This window comes from Narcine bancroftii, chromosome 4 (assembly GCF_036971445.1).
Source record: "Narcine bancroftii isolate sNarBan1 chromosome 4, sNarBan1.hap1, whole genome shotgun sequence".
Classification (NCBI taxonomy): domain Eukaryota; kingdom Metazoa; phylum Chordata; class Chondrichthyes; order Torpediniformes; family Narcinidae; genus Narcine; species Narcine bancroftii.
The window spans coordinates 304546688-304568911 of record NC_091472.1 but is presented as its reverse complement, the minus strand read 5'-3'; the positions used below and the strand labels follow the sequence as shown (position 1 = coordinate 304568911).

Here is a 22224-nt window from a genome sequence, read left to right as displayed (position 1 = left end):
GAGGTTTCATACAATCCTCATTGTCCCCTCTATGGACTTTAACGTTGACTGTACTATGATGGATCTACATGTATCTGAGTGATAACAGTTGCTATGCTTGAGAGGCGATGGAATTTTACTGGTTTTACCTTCCAAAGCAAAATTGAAAAACTCCTGAGTACCGGCTACCAGCAAAATGTACCCAAGTGTCTGGTTAACTGAGGAAAAAGGTTTAACAGCTCCTTGAAATGCTGCACCCACCTGAAGGAATGTGTTCAGAGCACCATTATCTTCTGACCCCTCTCAAATCCCCTGGCATATTTCAGAGGTCCTAATAACTGTGGCTGACCCTTTGCAGTTCAAGTATCAGCACTCCTGAGCATATAGTTCCCACTACATTCTCTATCTGTGTGTGCATTACTGTTTGAACCATTCATTTGAATTACATTTTTGTGAACTACCCTTTAAACAAGTTATATTGAAGAATAACACACAATCTGTATGCAATGAAAGTTAATTGAATATTATTAAGACATGTGTGAAGTGTATTGACTTTACCTGTGTAGTAACTGATTACCAGCTACAAACGATAGCATAAAATATCAGGTGGCTGAGACTTGTGTATTTGTCATTTTTGAAGTCAAGATATTTTTTTAAAATTACAAATCTATTAAACTTTGATAACTGAATCAGTTATTAATATTCTAAGCAGATAATTACAGTCAAATGTCTGGAGATTGGAGCATCTCTAACTAAGAATGCAAAATTTGTGCTGCAGGAATAACTCAGACATATTTATTGCTGAGCATCTGGGTTGCAGTGTTACATTAGAAGGCAATTGAAAGTGCATTTTGTTTATTCAGTGCTACCTTTATTTTGTGTTGCTTGGGTTACAGTCATTAGTGGATCAATACAATTGCTGTTGATGCATTACCCTGCTAATTAATGTCAAACCTGTACTTCTTAAAGCCACTCCAGAAAGTGTATGTCATTTAAAGAAGCTGGAAAGGAGGTAATGCAAGGAGGTGTGCTTCCCCCATTTCACTGATTCTAACTTAACACCTTGTCTAATGGCACATGGGAGAGGTATACCCACTTGCCTGCCTCAGAAGAGCCCTCAGAGGTAACAGGGAAGTGGCACAAGTGGCTGGTGAGATAAGCTTCTGGAGTGAATCATCACAGAGTAGAAAGAAATTCCATGATGCCTTTAATTATGTCGAGGTTAGGAGTGCAACTCTCAGAATAGCAGCACAATGTCATTCAGAGGTTAACTCAACGATACTGATGCCTAACTCAAATTACTCCAGAACAATTCAAGTTTGCAATCCAGGGTAGATATGGCAAGGTAAAGGAACTTCAGTTAACAAGGAATAAAGAGGCACAGATCAAAAAGAAAAAGGAAGCACAACTCAGATACAGGCAGACAATTTTGAGGGAATCCCTTGAAGAATATAAGGAATGTAGAAGCATATTGCAGAGGAGAATATGGAGGGCTAAAAGAGGCATTGAGAGGGCAGTGTGTAGCTAGGGAGAACATGCGCTACACAGTGTAAGGGAGAATCCAAAAATATTTTTTAACTACTTGAAGAACAAAAGAGTCACGAGGGAAAGAATAGGTTCCCTTCAGGATCAGTCTATGTGTGCAGGCAGAGGAGATGGAGAAATTCTTAAATGAGTATTCTGTAAATGTGTTTACTCTGGAGCAGGATAAACAGGAGTGGGAAGGAAGGGAAGTAACTAAAGAAAACCTAGGGCATGTCTGCATCAGTAATGAAGAGGCCTTAGCTGTCTTAGAATCCTAGCTCCAGACCAGGTGCACTTTGGGAAGATTGGAAAGAAATGGCTAGGGTCTTGACAGAAGTTTATAACTCATTGCTGAGGATGGGAGAAGTTCTGGAGGACTGGAATTTGGAAATGAAAGGTCTGTAAGGATAATCCAGATAACTGCAGACCTGTTAAGTTTGATGTCTGTTAAGACATCAAACTTAACAGGTAGGAAAACTGCTGGGGAGGATTCTGAGAGATAGAATGGGCCAGGGGAAAATCAAGGAAAGCCATCATTTATTTGTGTGTGGGAAATAGTGTCTCACAAAAAGATTTTTGAAGAGGTGACATTAAGGGCGAGGCAGTTGATGTTACTTGTACGGATTTTGGAAAAGCATTTCACACACCATTCCCACACCAGCATGTCTATCCATGACGTCATGCACTGCCAAACAACATCTCCTCCTCACTGATTATCGACACAGGCGCACCCCAAGGATGCGGGCTTAGCCCATTGCTCTACTCGTTATACACCCATGACTGTGTGGCCAGGCATAATTTCAATGTAATCTACAAGGTTGCCAATCACACCGTAGTTGTCAGTAGATATCACAATGGCAATGGGGAAGCATATAGATCAGTTCATTGAATGGTGTAACGACAACAACTTTGCGCTCAATGTCAGCAAAACCAACGAGATGATTGTGGACTTCAGAAGGGAGTCAGGGGAATAGACCTAGTCCTCATTGAGGTCTTAGTAGTGGAGAGAGTCAAGAACTTCAAATTCCTGGTGTCAAAATCTCCGAGGATCTGTTCTGGAGCCTCCACATTGACACAATCACAAGGAAGGCTTACCAACGGCTATACTTTGTGAGGTGTCTGAGAGATTCAGTATGTCTCCGAAGACTTCTACAGGCGTGCTGTGGAGAGCATTCTGGCTGGTTGCATCACTGCCTGGTATGGAGATGCCATCTCTCAGGACAAGAATAAACTCCAGGGGGCTTGCTAACTCACAGGCACCAGACTTCACCCCCATCAAAGACATCTACATGAAGCAGTATCTTAAAAAAAGCAGCCTCTCTCCTCAAAGACCCCCACCACCCAGGCCATGCTCTCTTCACTCTGCTACCTTTGGGAACAAGGAGCCTAAAGATGAGAGCTCAACGGCACAAGGACAGATTCTTCCCTGCTGCCATCGAATTCCTGAATAATCAATGAACCAAAGACACTGTCTTACTTTTCATCCACTTTTATTTTTATTTTGATATTAATGTGATAAGATGGTTCTAATATGAATGTTTACATTATGATGCTGCTATAAACACCGAACATCATGACAATAAATTCTGATCCCAATCAGTCTTTACCATGTCTTTTTTTGTTTTCCTCTTTGTAGCGTCTCATGAGAAACCATCCATCTCATGCTCATTCTATGCAGGAGAGCCTTTCCAGAGAGGAGGTGAAAGAGGGTGTGGAGGTCAGCCGAGTCTTTGCACCTGACATTATCAAGCATCAATTCAGATGAATAGTTTAGAGCTGAGGAGTACACCTTATCCAAGAAGTAGCTGACAACAGCAGGCTGCGGAGAGTTCAGGGGAAAAGAGAAGCTAGAATGCTGGCTATCCAGAGAGTGAGGATATACATCCATCTTTGTCGACTTTGTGAAGCTACAATAGGGAAACAGCAGTGTGCATGGGAATACCGCTGCTGATCCACATAGAAGTGCTTCATGTATCCAAGTGTCTGCTTACAGGATGCAGGAGATACAGTGCACTCCATAATGTTTGGGACCAAGGCACTTGTTTCCATTATTTATCCAATTGCTCCACAGTTTAAAAATTTGTAATCAAACAATTAACGTCATAAACTACACATCCCAGAATTTATTCAAGATTATTTGTAGATATTTTGGTTTGACCTTGTAGAAATTACAGCACCTTTTATACATAGTCCCCTCATTTCAGGGCACCATAATATTTGGGTCATGGTATATTAAAGTCGTCATGTTTAGTACTTTGTTGCATGTCCCTTACATGTAATGACCGCTTGAAGTCTGTGATTCATAGACATCACCAGGTGCTGAGTATCTTCTCTGGTAATTCTCTGCCAGGTTTGACTGCAGCCCACTTGCTTTGGGAGCTTATCTCCTGAAGTTTTCTCTTCGGCATATGAAAGGCATGCTCAACTGGATTTACATCTTCACCATTCAAGAATTTTCCAGTTTTTAGCTTTGAAAAACTCCTTTGTTGCGTTAGCAGTATGGTTGACAACATTGTTTTGCTGTAGGATGAAGCACCATTCAATGAGTTTCACGGCATTTGACCAAACTTGAAGAGATAAGATGTTTCTATACACTTCAGAATTCATTTTGCTACTGCCATCACCAGATATATCATCAACGAAAATAAGTTTGCCAGTCTCTGTGGTAGCCATAGATGCCCAGGCCATAACATACCCCCATAGAACCATAGAACATGACAGCACAGAAACAGGACCCTTCAGCCCTTCTAGTCTGTGGTGAACAATTTTACTACCTACTCCCACTGACCTTCACCCATTCCATAGCCCTCAATACCTCACCTATCCATATACCTGTCCAAATTCTTCTTAAATGTTAAAATTAAGCCTATATTCACAACTTCAGATAACCGCTCATTTCATATTCCCACCGCTCTCTGTGAAGTTGTTCCCTCTCACGTTCCCCTTAAAATTTTCCCCTTTCACCCTTTACCCATGTCCTCTGGTTTGTACCTTGCCCACCCTCAGTGGAAAAAGGTTACCTACATTTACTCTAGCTATTCCCCCTCATCATTTTAAATACATCTATTAATGCACTCCATGGAATAAAGTCTTAACCTGCTTAACCTTGAGGTCCAGGCAACATTGTGGTAAATCTTCTCTGCCCTCTGTTTATTTTACTGATATCTTTCTTGTAGTTAGGTGACAAAAACTACATACAGTGCTCCAAACTTGGCCTCACCAATAACATGCCAAATCCTATGATCAATACTTTGATTTATGAAGGCCAATATGCCAATGCTATCCACCTGTGATGCCATTTTCAGGGAACTATGTATCTGTATTCCCAGATCCCTCTGATGGAAATGGTTTCCGCACAGATAGAAGCCAGACAAAGCTTTCATGCTTCAATCAAGTCTGAAGCCACTCTAATCAAAGTGCATAGTTCAGCTTGCAATCTCCTGGAACAGACTGATGTTCGCAAAGCACAAAGATGACAACACAGTCATCTTTGTGTCATCATTAAATAGCAGACCTCTACCAAGTTAGAGTTTATTGAGGCGGGAGAAGGGGTAGGGTGGAGCATTCTCTTTATCGTTTGAGCATCGATTGCCTTTTACTTTCTATGGATGCGGTGTGACAGCTGAGTTTCTCCAAGAACTTGAGGAATGCTGTATCCTTCAGTGCAAGTTAGACAGCTGTGATGTTCAAGCTGGCTGCATGTTTGACTGTGGACATGGCAAAGAGAAGTGACTACAGGTGAAATTGAGAGTGGGGATCTGCAGTGACCTGGGATTCACTGGTAGTATTTTGTGCTGATGGCTGGCTCCACCCCCATCTGCTCATGTTAAACCTTGGTTTCCCGCCTAAACCCAGAACCCTTCCGAAGACTACTGTGAAACCCTACCCATAGTTATAAGCTAATAAAAGAGTTTGTTCTCCCTCCAGTTGTGAGAGCTTTTATTCGCGCTACAATTTTATTAGCTTATTCCTTAAATGATGAAAGTGCTACTCAAGCCAGGTTTGCTGTTGATAGACCCTCTATCCCCTGACGTGGCTGAGGAGTTCACATATTGGCTAGACTGCTTCCAGGCTTACCTGAACGCGACCAGAAATGTCTTCCACACTGATGAACTCAGGAGGTCTTCACTCGTTTCCGGAGTAGGAACGAAAGGGTGTGCAGTCATCAGGGACTGCCTACATAGGACACTGCCATCAAGGCATTGAAGGCTAGGAACATGAAGTCACAAAACGAGGTCCTAGCAAGGCACCACTCACTCTGCCAACGGCCAGGAAAGACCATGATGCCAACTTCCAGAGTTTTCTTCACACGCTGAAAGTCCTGAACCTCACTTATAACTCTGACAAGTGCGTGTTCAGGACTAAACATCTGGCTATCCTTGGCTGTGTGGTGAAGAATGGGATCATTGGGCCCAATCCTGATAAGATGCGCCCCCCCCCCCCACTTTTAGAGCTCCCCATTCCCAGGACCACAAAGACTGAGGAGATTCCTGGGGTTTTTCTCATATTACACCCAATGCATCCCTCAATACAAATGGAATACGCTGATAAGCTTTGCCCTCTCTTAAAGGCTACTAATTTCCTCCACCTACAATTATGACATCGCCTATTAGCCAGGAGCCATTAATGACCCTCCAGATACCTTATCCAGAGGAAGCTGTGCCTCTGCACACACCGGCCAACTGCGGTCTCTGCATAATGAGCTCTGCCATCCAGGGGTCATGCTCATGGCTCATTTTGTCAAGACGCGCAATCTGCTCTACTCCATGGAAGACGCCAGGTCTTGCCAGGTAAGCGTGGAGTGCAAGCCGCACTTCTACTGCCCTGCAAAGCCGTACCTGATCAAGTCATCCAGGCCCTTCGAACAGCTCAGTGTTGATTTTAGGGGGCCTCTCCCTTTCACAAACGGGAGCACTTCCACTTCCTGTTTGCGATTCCATGTCCAGACATGTCCACTTCGTCAGTCATAAAAGCCCTAGATTCCATTTTCACCCTGTTCGGGCATCCCAGCTACATTCATAGCAACTGGGGTTCATCTTTTATGAGAGACGAGCTACATCAGTACTTTCTGGCGAAGGTCATCGCATCCAGCTACAATTCCCGGGGAATGGGCAGGTTGGAAAGGAGAATGCCATGGTCTGGAAGGCTGTCAAACTGGCCCTGAAGTTAAAAGGCCTTCCAGACTCAAGCTGGCAGGAAGTCCTCCCTATGGTGCTCCATTCCATCCAGTCACTACTATGTACCATGACCAACATTACTCCACATGAACTGCTATTCAATTTCGAAAGAAGGTCGGGATCTGGAATTACACTCCCAACCCGGCTCACCACTTCTAGTCCATGTGTGAAGAAGCAAGATCAACCCGCTGGTGGAAAGGGTGAAACTGCTCCACACCAATTCCACCTACGTCTATGTAGAGTACCCGGATGGCAAGGAAGACACAGTGTTATGAGCCCAGAGGACCTCAAAAACCAGCAGCAGTAGATATTCACCAAGACAAATGGTTACTTAAACAAAAGTTGTTATTAATTATCTTTAAACATGAAAACAGAATCACACTTTAACCTATCATTGTTGACTTAACTAACCTAACTTAACCCCCTTCTAATTCTATGTGTATGTAATATGTGTGTATATAAGTTCAGAAAAGTTCTTTGGTTCACAGTCCAATCTCACTTCTCATTCCTCGAAGTTCACTGGTTACAGGCAATTTTTATACTGTGCACAGAATTTAACATTTATAAAGTTCACCAGGCTTGGTGGTTGAAAGGTTAATGGTTACCACTCAGGAAGGTTCTTGTCGGTTTTCAGAGAGAGATTTGTTGTACGCTGGACACCTAGCCACTTCAGTGTCTTGCCGAAGAAACTTTCCCCCTCAGTGTTCTCCAGATGATAACCTCTTTCTTTCAGGTTACCACAGAGTGCCTTTTTGTTTCACTTATTCCAAGTGAAACATTAGAGAGCCAGTTCTCTCCTCTTGCATGAACCACAAGGGCTTTGACCAGGCTGAACTAAGAACTCACAACCCATCTTCCAAATGGGGTTTTCCACAAGCTTGCCAGCTTGTCCTGTTCCAATCCCAGCTGCTGCTGCTGACTGTAACACTAGAAGTGATCTCTGTCTTTGAGAGAAAGCCTGTTTGACTCTCTCTGCTTGCAAAACCTCATGACCCCCTTATAACAGCAAGTTCCCCTCCAGACACAATGCGGCTCCAACATGCTCTTTCATCTGTTGCCTTTTTGTAAACACCAATCCATGAGTAAAGTCTCTTGGACACTCTCCAAAGCTTTTGCAAAGACTGTTGGCCCTGATATGTCTAGCATGAGCAGAGCTCCAGTATTTTAAATAAGATCAGTTTTAAAGTGTTTGTATGTGACCTACACTAACAAACCTTGCCCCAATTTATCTGCCAAAAACCTATCTATAATCTATCACAACAGTCTCCATCAGGGACCTGGCACCCACTGGAACTTTGTGCCCTGTGAGCCACAAAGCTCATTCTCACCATCCCCAGTAAGGGCCTCAGGGGATTCGGATCAGGAGGAAAGTGCATCCCCCTCCACCGTTGAGCAGGAGACCCAGCCCACCTCTCCTCCCTCACAAGGGGACCACCCAAGGAGTCCAAGCCCCCCCCCCCCCAGTGCTAAGGACTGCTTAAATCTGTAAATTTGTAAATAACTGCATATTTTTCAACTTTTTTTCTGAATCCATGTTCTCTCTCTTCATTCACAGACCTTAAGTTCTACAGGAAGGGGTGAATGCAGTGAACTGGGATTCACTGGTAGTGTGTGGTGCTGATGGCTGACTCTGCCCCCACCTGCTCACATATAACCCTGATTTCCTGCCTAAACCCAGAAGCCTTCCGAAGACCACTGTGAGACCCTACCCATAGTTTTAAGCTCATAAAAGCGTTTGTTCTCCTTCCATTATTGAGAGCTTTTATTCACACTACAATCCTGCACTCTTTTCTCAGAAGGGATCACAACATTGGATAACAAAGCCAGGTGAGGTAATGGTACGTCATCATTTCCCCACATTACTTGCATGCTAAGAGGCAGAACCTATACAGATGGTATCTTGGCAATTAGACTGGCTGTCTGAGAACAAAAATGCCCAGTAAACTGGTAATAATAGCAATGACCAAGCAAAATCTTTGCCCATGATCATCCACAAATTGGACACTCTTGAGGGGCATTCTTCTGAAGGAGAGCGTTGAGCATTGCAAGGATTCATCCACCTCTTTCTGAACTTCCAGGTTGCTTGCACCCTTGCACAGGCTGAGATAGAAAGCAAATAGCCCTCATCACCTGGAATGATCATCTCTGCCAGGGAAGTGCAGGGTGACTGAAACCTTCTCCCTCATAGGCAGAGCTGTCTAGGCATAGGTAGGTGGCTACAGCTCCATCGAAATAAGGTCTTGGAAGATCCTGCTTCCAGGTTTATTGGTCTTTGAAGAGATAAAGTCAGAAGTGTTGCTACCTTAATTTGTGCATGGAGATTCATCTTCCCATTCTCCAGGGCATGCCTGCCCTCCCTCTGATGCCTGCCCTTCATCGCCAGTCAAGTTGCACACCCAGATGGGACCAGGACGATGATAAATGGAGAAATGGCTGAAAGCGCCCATCATTGTTGCTCTTTAAATTCACCGTTATGCCTGGCATCTGCACGTGTGCAGTTAAACACCTTTAAACGTTATATTCCATGATATCCTCTTCCACAAGGCACTGCTGATGTATTTACAGGTGGAACCCATGTAAATTCAGTGATTTGATATGAACTTCAACTTAAATGAATTAATCTCATTCCACTAACCTTTAAAAGTGTTAAGGCTGATTCGATAGATGTAACCCATTCTTTAATAGCTTTGTAAATCATAATTACCACCAAACAACATGTGGTGCACACAAAGATCACATGGACATGATGGAGTGATTAAATGGCTTTAATTACCGAAAACCTGAGAATTACTGATACACGACTTGGCCAGGTTCCAGGTACAGGAGCAGGAGGGGTTAAGCCCAGACACACCAACCTTCATTGGGAAATCCGGGGAGGAGCCAAGGGAGGGGTTAGGGAAGGACAGGTAATTCTGGACTGGCCAGTCCATACAGCTATGCAAATACCTTTCACCACACAGCATTACAGGTCCGGGAAAGTACATTTATGCCTGGCATGTTATTCCCTCTGAATACTTGAAAATTCAATTATTTCAAAATACAAAATGCCCAAGTGTTTAGGAAACACAACCTTTAAGGATTAGCAAGGAAATCTTTGAAGAACAAATATAAATTGTGTCCACAAATGACATTTTTGTTTCTTGTTGAATCCCATTATTGTGTTGCCAGCTTCTATATGCGGGAAATAATCAATATTTTTTCCTGCTATCAAGGTGTGTTGAGCTAATTACCTGAGTTAATTCTGCCTCTTGCCTGTTAATGGAAGCACAGTTCGCATTCACAATTCTTTAGTCACTAGGGATCACCAAGATTCACCCAAATACCAAGTGTTTACTCTGTGTACAGAGAGCAGACAGTCTGTATTCACCCACTGACATCCAATGAATGTAATTAACAATCAAGGTTGTATCTGGTCAGTGAGGATTCAGTAAGCATTCAGTCTGCATCCAGATAGATTACAGTTAATAATCTGGTCACCAGTGTTCAGTGAATACATAGTTAGCAAAAACTGATCAATGGAAAAGAGGTCGTGCCTAATTGATATACAGACACAAGCACACTGTGATCGAAATATACTACAAGGATAATATTTTTTTTAAAAAAGCTGCTTTGGAATTCTGCCTAGGAATGAATAATGCTTCCTTAGAATGTAACATTTTTGAATTTTAATGGACTCACTCACTGCAATGAAGGGATGTGGATGTAAGATATATATATTTTAGCAATGCCATAAAAGGTGGTAATAAACCATGGACTGATTTTATTTTCTTTAAGGGTCACTGCTTCCCTGCCTTGAACCCGTTTTGTTTGGTGCATTGATAATCGGCTGCAAGCAGGAAAATATGCATAGAAGAGCTGATTAGTTACATGCCTGAGAAAAACTATGGACAGAGTATCACCTTGGAAGCACTGGTATTAGAAACCAGGCAATCTATCAGTCTAGTTAGTTAAGGAATGAGGTCAAGAGATTTGTAGCAAGCAGTTGCAGCACTCACTAGGGGGAGGAGTGAGATTTTTACAAGCAGCCTTTTTAAATGACAAATCTCTGGAAGGAACAGAACTGATTGTGTAATCTGTACTTGTATGATTCTTTCATGTTGTATTCCAAATCTGACAATTGTAAGACAATTAGGCAATTAAAAATATCCTTGTCGAAGGTACAATAAAATCTTTGCTGCAATCAACGGCAATAAACAGGCAAAACTGCAAATTCCTATGGGTACAGTGAGGTAAAGCAAAGGTAATAAATTTGGGTTATAGCATTACATCATAACTGTAATCTAGAGAAGCTATTAACTGTGTAGAAATTACATTAACATTTCAATGGTTCCATCCTTGTGTGAATTTGCTGATTGTATTTTTTCCATTGTGCAGCTTTAAAAAGGTGAAAGTTTTTTCTGGTAGTCTACAAAGAAATTTATAGTGCATTGTGTTCCTGCTGAACAACAATTGAAATATTTAGGTTACTTCCACATCCCAAATCTTGCCCCATAGCTTCATAAGTTATTGCTTTTCAAGTTCATATCCAGTATATTTAAAATGTGATACAGGTTTGCCTCAACCACACTTACATACAATATGTTTCACACCCACTTTGGATGTTTTTCCATCCTAAATCTTCTGCATTAATTCATGTGCCTTAGTTCTCTTGACCTCTCTATCAAGGGAAACGTGATAACTAATTCTCCAGTCCTGACAAGATCCTCATAAATCTTCCAAAGTGAGGGCCCAAAGCCGGGCTTACACAGGTCGAGGGAGAGATGGGAGTTCGACTTGGCACAATTATCAATGAAGAGTGGTGGCAAGACCTGTGTCTGGACAGCGTGACTGAAATCATCAATACCAGATACAGGTTAGTGCAATATAACTTCTTGCACCAATTGTACCTCACATCACAAAAATTACATAAACCAAAGCCAGAAATTTCAGAAATGTGCTTTAGGTGTGGTGTGGAACTTTTGTCCACTCCTTCTGGCTATGTACAAAGGTAAGATCTTTCTGGGAAGACCTGGGGGACATTTTTTTAAAAATGACAAAAGTGGATTTTCCACAGGATCCAGAAGGGTACCTTCTGGGAGACATTGGGAACGTGAGATTTAGAGTGTCCAAATACCAAATTTTGTTCATGAAGGTCGCCTTGGTGGTAGCCAGGAAGTGGAAGTCCAACTCCCAACTAAATGCCACACAATGGGATGTGGAAATTCAGAGTTGCCTTCCCCTGGAGAAAATCATGTACAATCTAAGTAAGAAACATAACACATTCATTAAGGTGTGGAAACCTTTCTTGAAATATTTTGCCACGCAGGTTTATTGTAGCAATCCATCCCAGAAGGGGAAATGAATGTGATCAAAGAAGTGGGATATGGCACAGACGATGAAGTACAGTTACGTTTTGAGTTTTTTTGACTTTCTTTTTAATTTAATTGTATCAAGCAGTCCCTTTCAAACTGCCGTGTAAAATGGTTTAATGGGCAATTTGCCCTGTTAGCGCTCCAGTTACATGGCAATTAGAAAGGGTCTGACCCACTCAACCCTGTCAGAATCCAACCGGGTCCTTGACCTACCTCAGAGGTAGTTGGGGGTTGCGTCTACAAGAGATTTGAAAATGAAAATGGCCAACCCGCTTATTCCGGTGATGTCGGTGCTTGCGGGCGTGCGTCACAGGGCAGTCAGGATCCAAACATCCGGCTGTACTTCTGGTGAGTACGTGATGTGTCATTGTGGGGGTGGGATTTCCCCCTTAAACCGCCAGGTTGGTGATTTAATGGGTAAATCCCCTGCAATTTAAAAGTGTTTCCAGCACCTTTGTCCCAGTAATCACACCCGGGTCCCAGGAGGGCGACCCAGGGGCTGCAATTTAAAGGAAGCTAGTGTAATTTAATTGACTGTACTTTCAGTTGTACAAAGATGGCGGGGGGGGGGGATGCTGGCATTGGGGAGGTGTGGGGAGGGGATAAATACAGACTCCACGTTTCATGAATGTTTAAAAAAATTATCTGGTTTGTTTGAATTTATGAGTCTATGAATATTAAAACAAAATATTCAAAAATAAATCCTCATAAATCTCAGCATCCCTTTGAGGGACGAAATGTCCATCCCTTCATAGGATGATCAGAATTGTACTGCTACAATGCCTAACTCGTGTGTTGGTACAGTTTTGCTCCCTCGCCAATAAAAGCAAGTACTCATGCCTTCCACCTATTGTTAAAGGTCCTGACACATATGGAGAACTGTACATGCAGCTCAAAATCCCTCTGGTCCACTACTTTTTCTGGAATCCTACCACTGATTGTGCATTTCTGTATTTGCTGTGCTCACTGTCATCTCTTCACATTTCTCCAGATTGAATTACTTTTGTTGCCTCACTCGTCCATTGCTATTTATCTGTGGCCTAGAGCATTTTTCCTCACCCCAATAATACTGCTGACTTCGGTATTACCATTATCATATTAAGCATATGGGAAGAAAGTGGGATGAGGTCCTACAATCTGAATTTAAGGAGCTAGGAGATAAATTAAGGAGTAAGACCTCAAAAGTAATAATCTCAGAATTATTACCGGTGCCACGAGCTAGTCAGAGTAGAAATAGCAAGATAGTTTGAATGAATATGTGGCTTGAACAGTGGTGCAGGAGGGAGGGTTTCAGTTTCTTGGGGCATTGGAACCGGTTCTGGGGCAGATGCGACCTGTACAAACTGGATGGTCTACATCTGGACATGGCAGAGATAAATGTCCTAGGGAGATTGTTCGCTAGTGCTGTTGAGGAAGGCTTAAATTAATGGGGTGGGGGGGGGGGTGGGAATCTGCAAAAGAAAGAATGAGAAAGGTGGTATAGAGACCAAAGCTAGAGTTAGGAAAGAGAAAAAGAAAAATAGAAGACATGAGAGTCAAAAAGCAAAGAATACAGAGGTCACTAGATTCTAAAAGGACAATGAGCATAAGGGGCACTTTATCTGAATGCCTGTACTATTAGAAACAAGATTAGTGAACTGGAGGTGCAAATCAATACCCAGGCATATGATTTAGTGGCCATCACAGAAACATGGTTGCAAGATGGACATGATTGTGAATTAAATATTCAAAGGTATCAGGTTATACCAAAAGATAGACAGGGAGGTAAAGGTGATGGGGTGGCGCTCTTAATGATGAGATCAGGGCAATAATGAAAGACGATGCAAAATCTAAGGAGCAGAACATTGATTCCATCTGAGTAGAGATTAAGAATAGTAAAGGGGGGAAAAAAAATCACTGGTGGGAGTTTTCTATCGTCCACCAAGTAACAATAGCACAGGTAATTAACCGAAAGAGAGCTGAGGCATGTAAGAACGAGAGGTGGGGTCCATGTAGATTGGGAAAATCAAGGTGGTCGAGGGAGTCTGGAGGATGATTTTATAGAATGTATCCGTGATAGCTTTCTTGAGCAGCATGTTAAGGAGCCAACAAGGGAGAATGGTATTTTAGATCTCGTATTGTGCAATGAGTTAGGAAAAAATAAACAATCTAGTAGATAGGGACCCTCTTGGAAAAAGCAGTCATAGTATGATTGAATTTCTCATACAGATGGAGGATGAAGTATGATCTAAAACTACTGTTTTATGCTTGAACAGGGGAGACTACAACAGGGTGAGGGAGGAATTGGTCAGTGTGGACTGGGAGGACATTTGAGGAACAGTAACATATATAACATAACATAACAATTACAGCACGGAAACAGGCCATTAGGCCCTTCTATTCCGCACCGAACCAAACACTCCTCTCTAGTCCCACCTACCTGCACAATGACCATAACCCTCCAGCTTTTCCTTAAATAATAAAATTGACTCTGCCGCCACTATTTCTCCCAGAAGCTCATTCCACACCGCTACCACTCTCTGAGTAAAGAAGTTCCCCCTCATGTTACCTCTAAACCTCTGCCCCTTAACTCTTAACTCATGTCCTCTTGTTTCAATCTCTCCTACTCTTAACAGAAATAGTCTATCCACATCCACTCTGTCTATCCCTTTCATAATCTTAAATACCTCTATCAAATCCCCTCTCAACCTTCTACGCTCCAAAGAATAAAGACCTAATCTGCCCAATCTCTCCCTGTACTCTAGATGCTTAAACCCAGGTAACATTCTGGTAAATCTTCTCTGCACTCTCTCCACTCTGTTTATATCCTTCCTATAATTAGGTGACCAGAACTGCACACAGAACTCTAAATTAGGCCGCACCAACGCCTTATACAATCTCAACATCACTTCCCAACTCCTATATTCCATGCAATGATTGATAAAGGCCAGCATACTAAAAGCCTTCTTCACCACCCTATTCACGTGAGTTTCTACCTTCAGGGAACGATGTACCGTTACTCCTAAATCTTTCTGCTCTTCTGTATTCCTCAATGCTCTCCCATTTACCACGTATGTCCTGTTCTAATTCTTCTTACCAAAATGAAGCACCTCACACTTATCAGCATTAAATTCCATCTGCCATTTTTCAGCCCACTTTTCTAAGCAGCCCAAATTCCTCTGCAATCCTTGAAAACCTTCTTCATTATCCACTATTCCACCTATCTTAGTAGAAGACTTTCAAAGAGATTTTTCACAGTGCTCAACAAAAGTATATTCCCATTAAAAATAAGGACAGTAAGAGAGGGAAGTTAACTCAGGAAATAAAGGAAAGTATAAAATTAAAAGCTCATGTGTACAAAGTCACCAAGAGTAGTGGGAAACTGAAAGATTGGAAAAACTTTAAAAGGCAACAAAGGAGAACTAAATGGGAAATAAGAAAAGGGAAGAAGGTAAATTAGCACAAAATTAAAAAAATAGCCAAAAATTTTCTAAGTGTATAAAATGGAAGAGGGTGGCTAGAGCAACATAGGTCCCTTTGAAGATGAGAAAGGGAAATAGATATTGAGTAATGAGGAAATGGCTGAGGCATTGAACAGATATTTTGTCTCAGTCTTCATGGTGGAAGGCACATCCAGCATGCCAAAGAGTGGAGATAGGGATACGAAATGAGGTGAGGGCCTCGATAAAATAATTGTTACAAAAGAGATAGTGATGAGCAAACTAATGGAACAGAAAGTGGACAAATTCCCTGGTCCTGATGGGATGTATCCCAGGGTACTCAAGGAAATGGCAGGATTTATAGTCGATGTGTTGGTAGTCATTTACCAAAATTCTTTGGATTCTGGCAGCTCCTGGCAGATTGGAAGTCAGCAAATGTCATGCTACTTTTTAAAAAGGGATGTAGGCTCAAGACAGGTAACTATAGGCCAGTTAGCTTAAGGACTAAGGGGTTCCATCAGGCAGACGCAGCATGGATTCAGAAAGGGCAGGTCTTGATTGACAAACTTGCTGGAGTTCTTTGAGGATATAAAGGATGAGGTAGATAGAAGGGAACAAGTTTATGTTGTATATTGGATTTCTAGAAGGTGTTTGAAAAGGTGCCGCACAAGAGGCTTATCAATACGATACAGATGAATGGAGTTGGGGGAGTATATTGGCATGGATTGAGGATTGGTTAACTGAAGAAGACAGAAAGTAGGGATAAATGGGTGTTTTTCTGATTGGCAGATAGTGGTAAGTAGGGGGCTGTAGGGTTGGTGCTGGGCCGTCAGCTGTTCATCATTTACATTGATTTGAAAGAGGGGACAGAGTTTGGAGATGATAATAAATTAAGTGGAAATCAAATTGTACAGAAGATGTGGAGAGGCTGCAGACGGATATAGTAAAGTTAGGTAAGTGGGCAAAGGTCAGGCAGATGGAGTTCAATCTTAGTAAATGTGAGGTCATCCACTTTGGGAAGAAAAATAGAAGAGCAGATTTGTGACACCATTATATAGTGCAAATATTCATATTATGTCCATCTTACAACTTTACTATAAAAAGATAAAAATAATAATGCATGAAAAGTAAGGCAGTGTCTTTGCTTCATTGATTATTCAGGAATCTGATGGCAACAGGGAGGAAGCTGTCCTTGTGCCACTGAGTGCTCATCTTTAGGCTCCTGTACCTTTTCCCCACTGGTAGCAGAGCGAAGAGGGCGTGGCGTGGGTGATAGGGGTCTTTGAGGATAGAGGCTGCTTTTTTAAGACCCTGTCCTTGATGGAATGAAGTCTGGTGCCTGTGATATCGCAGGCTGAACTAACAACCCTCTGGAGTTTATTCTTCTCCTGAGAGTTGGCATCTCCATACCAGGCAGTGGTGTGTGTGTGTGTGTGTGTGTGTGTGTGTGTGTGTGTGTGTGTGTGTGTGTGTGTGTGTGTGTGTGTGTGTGTGTGTGTGTGTGTGTGTGTGTGTGTGTGTGTGTGTGTGTGTGTGTGTGTGTGTGTGTGTGTGTGTGATTGCAGGTTAAAAGTTTTTATTGACACAACAGTAACTGAGCCCAATGGACAATGTCATTGGCTTTATGGGAATAATCTCCAGCATTAAGATTGTGCACATTCCTTTATTCTCAACTGTTGCTGCCTGAGTTCAATGAGTAAGTTAGCACTACTTCTTCATTGGACCTGCACCACAAGCTCTTCATAATAGAAACTTTATTTATTACTGTCTGGTTGCTAAAATCACAATATTGATGTCAAAGCATGAATTCAGTCTCACGCCAAACAATCCCAATTAACTGTCTAATTTTCCACCTGGAAACAGACAATCCTGCAAATATTTCTCAGTGATAAAATCCTGTAAAGTGAATCGATTAAGTCACAGGATGGCCTGCTTCAGGGAACTTCGTGGGGTCTAAATTGGGCATTTCACCTGCTGTAATCAAGTGCTAATCATATGAGCCCAGACATATTTATTCCCCATATAGTGTAGCAGATTAATCATTTTAAATACTGTCATACCCATCTCACACTTTTACTGAAGTTTAGAAGATTTCAGGCCGTTTCACAAAATGGTCAAAAAATGCAGGAAGTTTAAGACCATAAAAGTGAGAAAATTGAATATTCTGATATTCAGCAAATTCTGGCTGATCTTTCATCAAAGTTTCATTTTCCTGCACAAATCCCATAGCCACATTTCCTTAATGTCCAAGACCACGCTATCAGATCAAGGTGCATAGAATGGGCAAAGCCCAAAGATTAGTACTGGAGCTTTTCAGCTCTTGCTACTGGGTGATGGTATGTGTTAACACAGGGTTTTGCACAGTGGCCATTATTTGCTAACCAAACCAGACTGAAGCAGCTGCTTACTGGTGGGTAGGAATGTAATTTTGAGTACAGGAGGCCATTGGAAGTGATTAAAGGAAAGATATGATAGTCCTAACCGTCTGTCTGCAAGTATAGTCATAATTGTCTTCTCCCTGTAAGATAATGCTAGTAAATGCTGGCCTGTGTTCCTGGCTTCCCTGTAAAAGTAATATTAAAATTAAGTAGTTTGCTTCACTGGTGTACTCAGCTGTTACAAATTTGTCGGTATATTTCATAAGGTTTCCTGCACACCACCACATATGTTGTGCGACTCCGAGGTAATAAACTGTGAATTCAATCTTAGGCCAATGGAGGCCAGATTCCTTCTCAGCCTGGAAGGCTTTGCTACTTGAAGCCTTCATTCAAAACCGCATCGAAAACAGATGGAACAACTTTGGTCACTACACCAGCTTAATTGAACACCATTTCAGCTATATGACAAGATTAGGAGTGATTAAGGTTAGCTGACCTCACATCAAAGCAAACTTTCTCAGTTATGCAAACCTTTATGTTCAATGTTGTAAACCATGTTGCATTTAATATGTTCAATCTCTTTCAATGTCCGATCCAGTAACAAACTGAATAAGATTTCTTGGAAATTGGAATTATACACATCCTAGATCCTGAACAGCGAAATGTTTCCCCAAAGCTTTTTTTTCATAAAGTTTTAAAGTTTACATCTTGAAAGTTTTACAATCAATTATAGAACCATAAATCAGAGAAATTAGAGCAGAGAAGGTGGTCATTCAGTATATTGTACCTGTGTGGGTGCAAGCACATAACCTGAGCTATCTACACTTTTCTTTCCATTGTTATTTATCTATCTGATAAACCTATTTCTCAAGTACATGCTATTTCTATATTTTTATTGAATTTAACATATAAGCATGCATAGTAAATGCCGATTACATAATGATTCAATTCTATACAAGTAAATACATACAGAAGGAGAAAAAATAATGTAAATAAGAAAATATCCATTACTACATCAATAGTTACTTATAATGATTCAATCTAGTAATAAACATAATGTATGCAACCATGCCAGACCCATTTATTGGAATGTTTTAATAAAATAATAAAGATTTTTAAAAAAGGTGAGAAAAAAGCTAAAAGCTTATGGACTAAACTAATCTAATCTATCCCCTCCCTCTAATCAAGGTTAACTTATATGTTTGTAATGAAAAAAAAATCACTGTCGACTCCTGGAGAACAGACAAAGGATTACTGGAACATGTAAATGATGATTGGTACTTCCAATTATAAAATAATTCCAAGAATGGGTCCCATAATTTCATAAATTGAAACTTTCTGTCTTTAATATTATTTCTGATTTTCTCTAAACTTAAATAAGACATTACATCATTTAGCCACTGTGTATGAGTAGGGGATGAACCTCCTTTCCATTTCAATAAAATAGCTCGTCTGGCTAACAATGTAGTAAAAGCTAACACTCTTTCTTGAGATGCTGATAAAGGTTCATCTGAGTCATGAGGAAAACTAAACAGAGCGATTAATTTTTAAAAATAAAATAATGGTATGAATTTTCTATATGAGTGTACACTTCCCATCATGCAAGAGATACAGGAGTATCAGAGCCAGAACCATCAGGCTGAGGAATAGCTTCTTCCCATGGGCAGTGGGACTGCTGAACAACTGATAAACTGCTTATACAAACTCTCCATGATTCAGCAATAATATATAATTATTTTAATATTTCTATACAAGTACTGTGCATATGTATCATTTGTCTGTCCAAGTAATATATCCGTATGTGTTTTTAGTGCGTTGCACCATGGACCAGAGAACATTATTTCGTCGGGTTGTACTTGTATAATCAGATGATAAATACATTTGAACTTGAACATACAACATTCTAACTCTGACCCAGTCAAGTTTCTTTATAAATTTGTCACTTGCTTATTTTTATATTTCATGTTTCTGTACATAAATGCAGAAAGTTGCTCAGTTTTTCTATCAACTAACTTTATCTGCACATAACTTCTGCAAGCTTTCACACCTTCTCCATTTTTAACTTTAATACTAAGGCCTAAAAAAAATCTTTCTTTCACTGGAACATAAAGATTCTGCACCCTCAAAATCTCACCTTTAAATGCCCTCCAATTCTCCTCTACCTCCTTCCCAAAAAACAAATCATCCCAAACCACTCCCTGCAAATCCCTTCTCATTTCATCAAATCTAGGTTTCCCCCACTCAAAAGCCTTCATCGTCAGACCAGGCCTATCCCTTCCATAATTATATTGAAACTAATGTTACCCTGATCACTGGATCCGAAGTGCTCCCCAACACACACCTCAGTCACCTGCCCTATTTCATTCCCCAACAGTAGATATGCCTAAAACATTCAAACAAAAAGGAAATAAAGACAACACAGATCCTTAGGCAAATTAATCCCCAGGTTGAACCAATCTGAGAGATCAAGGGATTCTTGACGAGTTTTGCTTTTCTCCCCATCCGCTCATTCTATCTCCATGTGTAAACTCTCTGTTTGATACCACAGAGGTTCATTTTCATTACTTGATTTATGGGCTGAGAATGAAATGTTGGAGCAAATCTTGACAGTGGATAAGACACCCAACAGAGGCTCGAGTAGTGCAATATTCAGTTTGAACCTAGAAATGTGAGCATCAATTTAAACCTCATCAAGTTTGGACGGAAATTGTGCCAGTTTGTGCTTACATTTTAAAAGAATTGAAGTTAGGGACAGTGACCCTGCAATATGCAACGTGAAGTTTTTGTAAAACTGTAAATGATCTTAACAGTGCTCAGTTAAATCCTTTGTATCACATCACTTAAGTGTGTTGTTAAAATGGAATTCTTCGGTTTGGGACTTTTTGGAAGCACGCAGCCTTTCTCAGATCTAGGAACACACCTTGCTGCTAATTCAGTTCTTTACTGCTTTCAAACTAATAGGCCTCAGCTTTATAAAAATAAGATGACATTTTCAAATTTGCCATGGGTATCACAGTCATACGTTAAATGAACAGCTGATAAAATTTGTTGTGTGATGCCTACAAGAAACTGCACCAATTAAAACCTCTGGCACATCATGAAGAAAAAAAGTCATGTTTTAATTTGATGAAAGATGTAAGTACAATCAAGTGCATTAACACATTCTTGTTTGAATTCATAAATTGCATTGTTGTTATGTGCTCTCTTTTGTTGATTGCTGTTTATTGCACGCACATTGATGTGTTTAGTGTTTTCGAGGCTGAGAATTATCAACTCTTACCAGTTGTGGCTCCTAAATCCAAATGTAATTGTAAAATGGACAGGTCTCAGCTGCTGGTTAATGTTTTTTTCAAATCAAGCAAAGATAATCTGGCTTGTTTTGGGATTTTAAATATCATAGGCCTTCTGAGCAAAGTGTCTGATCACACAGCTCCACTACAAAGAGGATTATAAGGAGCCTTTGTCTCATCTCGATCAAAACTGGCAAATCACCAATTCATGCTTAACAACCCACTGAACAGCTCCTACGTTGAAGGACTCTAAGAATTTTTATATCACACTAATTGTCTCAATGACTTTAGGAAAGGATCAAGTGGGTCCTAATCAAGGTCTTCTTGTGCAATTATGTAAATTTCAGTCAATAGATAAACAGATCATGGAAAAGAATTTTAAGGGCAGTTTTTTTACTCCACATGTATTTCATTCAATTTAAACAGTACATGTTTCCACAGTAAAATAAAAAAAATTAAATACTTTTAAAATTCAGATTTTGTGTGGCATTTGAAAATGAGACTAAATATCCAATGGTCATAATAGTTAGATATTTAAGAGTTCAGTGCGACATTCCAAACCAGCTGGTTATTAAGACCGGTCAAAGGACCAAACACTGTCCTTCAGTTTGCTGGCCTTACATAAAATTCCACTAAACATTCAGAGATTAGTGCTCGAAAAGAAGGCTTTGACTACCATAATAGAAAAAGGTAGGTTATGCTATTATCTTTTCCCATTGGACAGCACTACCCATTAAAAAAGACTCTCATCACTTTTTAATCTAATCCCTGCAGCAGATTTTCACAAGTTGTGCATGTTGACATTGCCAATCCTTTTTAAAAGGCTACATCTCAAGTGTTCTTTACACAGATGAAAAGGCTGTTGCTGCAATCCTTTCCCACAGGACATATGCATTTCCTGCTTTAGAACATGAAGTGCCAACAATCATTTGTACTATCTCTTCATTACCATCTGACGTGATACTAACAAACTTGGGGGAAAATCACTCCTCCACATCCAAATTTTGTAAACCCTTACATTATATTTCCACATTAATACTAATTTTTCAATAAATAAAATCTTAAAGTGTCTCCATAATGAATTCACCATAATGATCCTCTTCTTG

General features: G+C 40.8%; 1 long non-coding RNA gene across 6 annotated transcripts in view; it reads left to right on the top strand.

Annotated features, from left to right (window-relative positions):
• The window catches only part of LOC138760185 (uncharacterized), a 49658-nt gene extending 41236 nt beyond the window's left edge, over positions 1-8422 (top strand). For 5 of the 6 annotated variants that reach the window (XR_011355494.1, XR_011355498.1, XR_011355497.1 and 2 more), the window contains one exon: positions 3140-3625. This is a non-coding gene — a long non-coding RNA (uncharacterized lncRNA). Of the gene's footprint in view, positions 1-3139; positions 3626-8235 lie in introns of those variants that run through there. The other variant, XR_011355499.1, reaches the window with a different exon arrangement.
• Positions 8423-22224: the final 13802 nt, after the last annotated feature.